The following is a 6,413-nucleotide window of genomic DNA, read 5'->3' on the forward strand; positions in this document are numbered from 1 at the left end:
AGTGACATTCTTATCTTCAAGGACGGGAAGTTGAGAATGGAAAGGAGAACTCTGGACAAACTGATCTTGTTTGTTTGTGTGTTTGTTTGCTTCTTTCTTTCTTTCTTTCTTTCTTTCTTTCTTTCTTTCTTTTTTCTTTTCTTTCTTTCAGATCTGTATGTTCCTTTAGCCTCCCCACGTAGTTTAGTTACTCTTCCACAATCGCCTCTTCTTGTTCAACTCAGTATACCAGCAACTAGGATTTGCTCCTTCTCAGGGTCTTGCTTTCCTTGGGAGGGCTTTGTCATGTGACACTTTCAGGGAACAAATTTGTAGGCTCCTTTTCCTGTTACTCCGTCTCATGTCAATGTCATCCTTAGGGTCTGCCACAAACCCTGAGGTAAAGGGTGTGCCCCGGTGACGTCTTCCTTTCCAGCATCTTTGAATTCTCCCTCCTTCATGACCTTGTTCCTTCCGTGCACAGCCCTCCGCTCAGCTCCCGCCCCCCCCCCCATGCCAGAAATATGGGTGATGGCCTCTCAAAGCTAAACATACTCTTTTTTTTTTTTAAACTATTATTTTTTTTTAAGATTTTATTTATTTATTTGACAGACAGATCACAAGTAGGCAGAGAAACAGGCAGAGGGAGAGGAGGAAGCAGGCTCCCTGCTGAGCAGAGAACCCGATGCGGGGCTCGATCCCAGGACCCTGAGATCATGACCTGAGCTGAAGGCAGAGGCTTTAACCCACTGAGCCACCCAGGCGCCCCACTTTTTTTTTTTTTTTTTTTAAAGATTTTATTTATTTATTTGAGAGAGAAACAGTGAGAGAGAGCATGAGCGAGGAGAAGGTCAGAGAGCGAAGCAGACGCCCCATGGAGCTGGGAGCCTGATGCGGGACTCGATCCCGGGACTCCGGGATCATGACCTGAGCCGAAGGCAGTCGTCCAACCAACTGAGCCACCCAGGCGTCCCAAAGCTAAACATACTCTTACCGTATGACACGGCAATCCTGCTCCTTGGTATGTATCGATGACCCAAGTGAGTTGAAAACTGATGTCTGCACAGAAACCTACACGCAGACGTTCACGGCCCCTTCACTCGTAATGGCTTGAACCTGGAGGCAATCCAGAAGTCCCGCAGGAGGAGAATGGATACAGAGAGTGGGGTACATCCAGGCCATGAACTAAATGGTTTTCGGGGCTTTGGAAAGAGATGAGCGAGCTATGGAGCTGTGGGGAGCTGTGGGGAGCCAGGCACGGAAACTTCCGTGTGTATTCCTGACTGAGAGAAGCCAATCAGAAGAGGTGCACCTACCTCACGGTTCCAACTCAATGTGACATGCTGAAGGAGGCCAGACTGTGGAGAGGGTCACGAGATCAGTCGGCTGGAGAGCAGAATATGAACTGTAGCAGACAGCGTCATAGACGGACAGGTGTGTGGAGAGGGTTTCTCCCCCTCTTTGACCAGGTTTTGCTCCAAAGGAGTGCAGCCAAAATTGTAACCATAGGAGGCAGTGGGCTCCCCGAAAAATCTCAAGGAAAAGTACTGTAAGCAACAGGAATAGCTATTGGTCAGGCTCTAAAGGAAAGGGTGGAGAGATTCAACCAGTTGGCCTGAAAGTTGGCGATAAATGTCTTCTCCCAGAATATGGAGGCCTCGGGGTAGTTCTAGATGACGTGGACTATTTTCTTACTTAGAGACCGTGACATTCTGAGAAAATATATAGACTGTAATAAATAATTATTGCAATGGCATCCCGTGAAACTACTCAGTCCACTGAAGTTGAGAAATCTTGCCTCGTGTTAGTAATTTCCATGTCCGTCTTTCATAATAAGCCAATGATATTATTCAAAGTAGTGATAAGGAAGGTAAGAAGTCAGGCAGGCAGGCAGGCAGGCAGGCAGGCAGGGAAAAAGGGAAAACAAAGATCTGTCGGCTGCCAGGGGTTTTGGCAGGGGTGGTGCGTGCCTGTTGGGGGGCGGGGGGAGGGCGCGGGTGGGTAGGTGGGTGGGTAGGGTGACTAGGCAGAGCACAGAGGATTTTTAAGGCAGTGGAACTATTCAGAGTGCTACGATGGTGGTAAGATACTTTTGTTGAAACCCAGAGAAGGGGGGCTCCTGGGTGTCTCAGTGAGTCAAGTCTCTGCCTTTGGCTCTGGTCATGATCTCCGGGTCCTGGGATCAAGCCCCGTAGTATTGGGCTCTCTGCTTGGCGGGGAGCCTGCTCCCCGCCCGCCCCCCCACCCCACTTATGATCTGTGTGTCTGTCTGTCTCTCTCTCTCTGTCAAATAAATAAATAAAGTCGTTACAAAAAGGAAAACTAAACCCAGAGAATGGATAACGCCAAGAGTGGACTCTCGTGTAAACTCTGGGCTCTGAGTGGCTGATGATGATGTCACAGTGTGGATTCATCCATTGTAAGCGATACACCAGCTTTGCCACGGATGGTCGGATGGTCGGATGGTCGATAGGCTTGTGGAAGCTCTCAGGGAGCAGGCCTGTGCCTCTGAGTGTTGGGGGCGGGGCCGGGGCCAGTGAGCAGGGAGGGATGGCAGAGCAGGTGTCCTGTAGGTACTGGCCGTATTCTCCAGTGAATTTGGCTGTGAACCCAAAATCGATCAAAATAAGTAAGTAAATAAGTACGTACGTAAGCACGTAAATAAATAAATAATTAAAAACAAAGCCCCATTAAACACGCGCGCGCGTGCACACACACACACACACACACACACGCACACACTCACGTGTGTTCCAGTGTTCTGTTTCCCATGGAAGTGTGAGATCCGTTTGGAGTTCACATTGGTAGGAGGGGTGAGGTCTGGCTGTTTGGATAGCAGCTTTCTTCTTCCCTTTTTTTCTCCTTCAAAAAGAATTTTGGTGGTGGTGGTAGGGAGGGAGGGAGGGAGGGAGGGAAGGAGGGAGGGAGGGCGGGCGAGCGAAGGAGCGAAGGATCCAGAAGGAGGGTCAGAGAGCAGGAGGGTGAGAAGCAGAGTCTCTGCTGAGTAGGGAGCCCCGATGGATGCGGGGCTCAATCCCAGGACCCGGAGATCATGACCTGAGCTGAAGGCAGAGACATTTCACCGACTGAGCCACTCAGGCGCCCCAGTTTTCTTCTTTCTTTCTTTCTTTCTTTCTTTCTTTCTTTCTTTTTCTTCTTTTTTAAGATTTTATTTATTTATTTGACAGAGAGAGATCACAAGTAGGCAGAGAGGCAGGCAGAGAGAGAGGGGGGAAGCAGGCTTGCCGCTGAGCAGAGAGCCCGATGCTGGGCTCGATCCCAGGATCCTGGGATCGTGACCTGAGCCGAAGGCAGAGGCTTTAACCCATTGAGCCACTCAGGTGCCCCCCAGTTTTCTTGTTTCTTTGTCTGCCTTCTTGCCTGCGTGTTGGGCCTGTGGATGTCTGATGACTGACTGTCCTCTGATTTCGTGGGGAGGTGGGCCATGTTTCCTCCTTTGAATGGCCTTTGCGCATCGGTGTGTTATGCCCAAATTCCGAGACCCCCCCAAAGACGACCACCAGAGTCCAGAGTCAAAGCCAAACAGCAAGGGTTGTTTATTACGAGTTCGAACCCGGACCTCCGCGCACTCGTTGCCGGTGACGCTGAGGTCCTGAGCTCAGGATCACGGCACTTTTTATGCACTATTTTTGGGGAGGCAGGGACTTAGCATACATCATAGTATCTCCTAACAAATCACTACGTACCGCGGGAAAATCAAACAGCAACTCTCTCATATGACTGGCGCGCTACAGAGCGGGAAAAGGCTGGGAACAGATTATTGGTTAGGTCAAAGGGCTGTCATTCTTCAAACTGCTTGGTGGGCACCGCTAGGGTATGTGTCACCTCTGGATTGGCTGGGGTCTCCCTGTCAAGCCGCGGGGTGCCAGGTGGTTGTTATCTCTTGCACCCAGAGCTGGGTGGGGGGTCCGGGAGCAGTCATTTTGTCACGTCCAATTCTGGGTGGGGGTTTCTCTGGTGCCAGATGACTGTTATCTCTTGGCCCAAAGCCGGGTGGGGGTCCGGGAGCGGCCACTCTGCCAGGTTCAATTCTGGGCGGGGGTTGTGTGGTTACAGAGTGCTTATAGAAAGTTTGCTGGTAATTTTCCATCTCCTCATGGGTTAGCAAGGGACGGTGCAGAAGCAGAAATAGCGGTTATGGTTATAATTTAGGCATCTCAGGTGGAACCTTTGTTGGGCTTGGGCATATCTGTTTGGGTATCTGTTCCGTTCCATCGATTCATTGATGGACCGAGACCATGTCTCTTTGTCTGCCAACATCACAGGGTTCCCATGGCCTCTACCAAACAAAACAAAACAAAACAAAACAAAAACAAAGCAAAAAAACCAAAATGCATTCGACCAGGGTGACTTTATTTCTGATTTTTGTTTTGTTTTCCTATGTTGTGTTTGAAATTGACATAGCGATTCGAATGTCCTTGGCCTGTCAGCTCTGTACACCCACCCAGTGTGGCCCTGGAACTCAGGACCCCCACAGATCAAGAGTCGCCTTCCTCGGGGAACCTCTGGACCGAGCCAGCTAGGTGCCCTGAAAGACGTGTACTTGAATCACAGGTGTGAAGTCTGCGCCCATGAACTTTGCACTGGGAAACCTTATTTGGATCGTCGCACTCTTGGGGAAATACTGGTGAAAGAACGTTGTTGTGTAGCTAACTACGGAGGAACTGACTTGGAAGGAAAACCTTTTCCAGTTTCTGGTGTTTGGTCAATTCTCTCGACTCAATAGGTGTCCAGCCTTCAGAATCACATTATTTGCTTGATTTCTCTCTTGTCTGCGTTTCCTCATTTACTTTTATAGTGAGTGCTCAGGGTTGATGCTTGACAGAGAACAGTTTTCATCCTGGGGTGGGTGGGTGGGTGGGGGTGTGTGTGTGTGTGTGTGTGTGTGTGTGTGTGTGTGTGTGTCGTGGGTAGTCGGGGGCAGCGGCGCGGGCGCGTTTCCCAAGTCTCCTCTGGGCTGCTGGAGTCACGCCGTGCCCGCCGGGAGCTCCCGAGGCTGACGCCCCCCCCTCCGAAGTGGTCCGGGACACGAGATCGGGCGGTCTGGTGGCCGGCAGCGCGACTTCACTGCCCTGCGATCCGGGCCTGCCTCGGTGTCTTTCGCGGCGGTTGTCTGCCGCCACCTGGCGGCCGCTTTTATATAGCGTCTCCCCGCCGGAGCGTGGGCGACATCGGCAAGGGATGGCATTTGGTGGCGGTCCCCGAGCTGCAGTTCCGGGAAGCCGGCGACACTAGAGGGAGCCTCCGGTTTTCTCTGGGGTGTCGGGGCGCAATCGGCTAGTGGGAGATTGAACCCTTAGTTTTTTTGGGGAACCAGTGGCGCCCTAGCCTCGTCTTTCTCCTCCTCGCTCTCCCGTAGGGGTGTTGGGGGCTGCCTGGAGGGGTGGACCAGCACCCCGCCGGTGCCCCTTCCTCCACCCCTGGCGGAACGGGAGAGGGTGTGCGCGTGCGGCACGAGGACGCCGTTCGGCCTGAGGCTCTGGCCGGTCGTCAGGCCTTCTGTGTCCCGCGTGTCCCGTGTCACACTCGGGTGGTTGGGGACCGGCGTGAGCCTCGCTGGGAAGCCCGTGGATGGCGCGAGGGTTCCGTCCGCGGGCACGCGTGGGGTCCTGGTCGTCGCCCCCGATTTTCTCACCACGTTTTCCGAGGCCCTCTGCGTAGGTGGGGACCGGATGGGACCGGATGGGACCGGATGGGACCGGATGGGACCGGATGGGACCGGATGGGATCAGACCAGACCAGACCAGACCAGGCCTCGCCGCGAGGGGAGGCACGGGCCGCGACCTCCGTGGAGGTCCGGCCGTCGGGGGGCGCCTCCACGGGTCCGCCCCCTCTCCCAGTCCGAGCCGGGAGTCAGTGACCGTCCTGGGGCGGTCCTGAGGGCCGGGGCCGGTGGTGAGAGAGAGGAGGAGGCGAGCCCTCCCCCCCCCCCCCCCGCAACAACTTGATTCTTCTCTAAGTCCCGACCTTGGGACGACAGGCGGACCAGGGGAGGAGCTAACCGGGCAGAGCCGGGCAGAGCCGGGCAGAGCCGGGCAGAGCCGGGCAGAGCCGGCGCGGGCCGCCCGGGCCGACCGGGCCAGCCCAGCCCGCCCCGCTCCACCCCCCTCGCGTCGGCTGTCGGTCCCGGCTACCCCCTCCCCCATGCTCCCGGGGGTCGACCAGATGGCCCTAGGGGTTCCGTGGGGCGCACCCCCCCTTTTCTTGGTGTGTGTGTGTGTGTGTGTGTGTGTGTGTGTGTGTGTGTGTGTGTAGGGTAATGGAGCGGTGTTTGGGGCCAGTGGCTGGGCCACGGTCCCACGAGGTCCCGGTGACCTGTGGCTAGGCCCCGCCTGATGGCGTGGCTATTTTGTCCCCTGAAAGGAGCACTTTTTGTTGCCAGGTAGGTGCTGACACGCTGTTTGAGTGACTTG

General features: G+C 54.4%; 1 pseudogene; it reads left to right on the forward strand.

Moving 5' to 3' along the window:
• The first annotated feature begins 1,353 nt into the window (after positions 1-1,353).
• Positions 1,354-5,933, forward strand: LOC116577987 (annotated as a pseudogene).
• The last annotated feature ends 480 nt before the right edge of the window (positions 5,934-6,413 follow it).

Source organism: Mustela erminea, chromosome 18 (assembly GCF_009829155.1).
Source record: "Mustela erminea isolate mMusErm1 chromosome 18, mMusErm1.Pri, whole genome shotgun sequence".
In the NCBI taxonomy this organism is placed as follows: domain Eukaryota; kingdom Metazoa; phylum Chordata; class Mammalia; order Carnivora; family Mustelidae; genus Mustela; species Mustela erminea.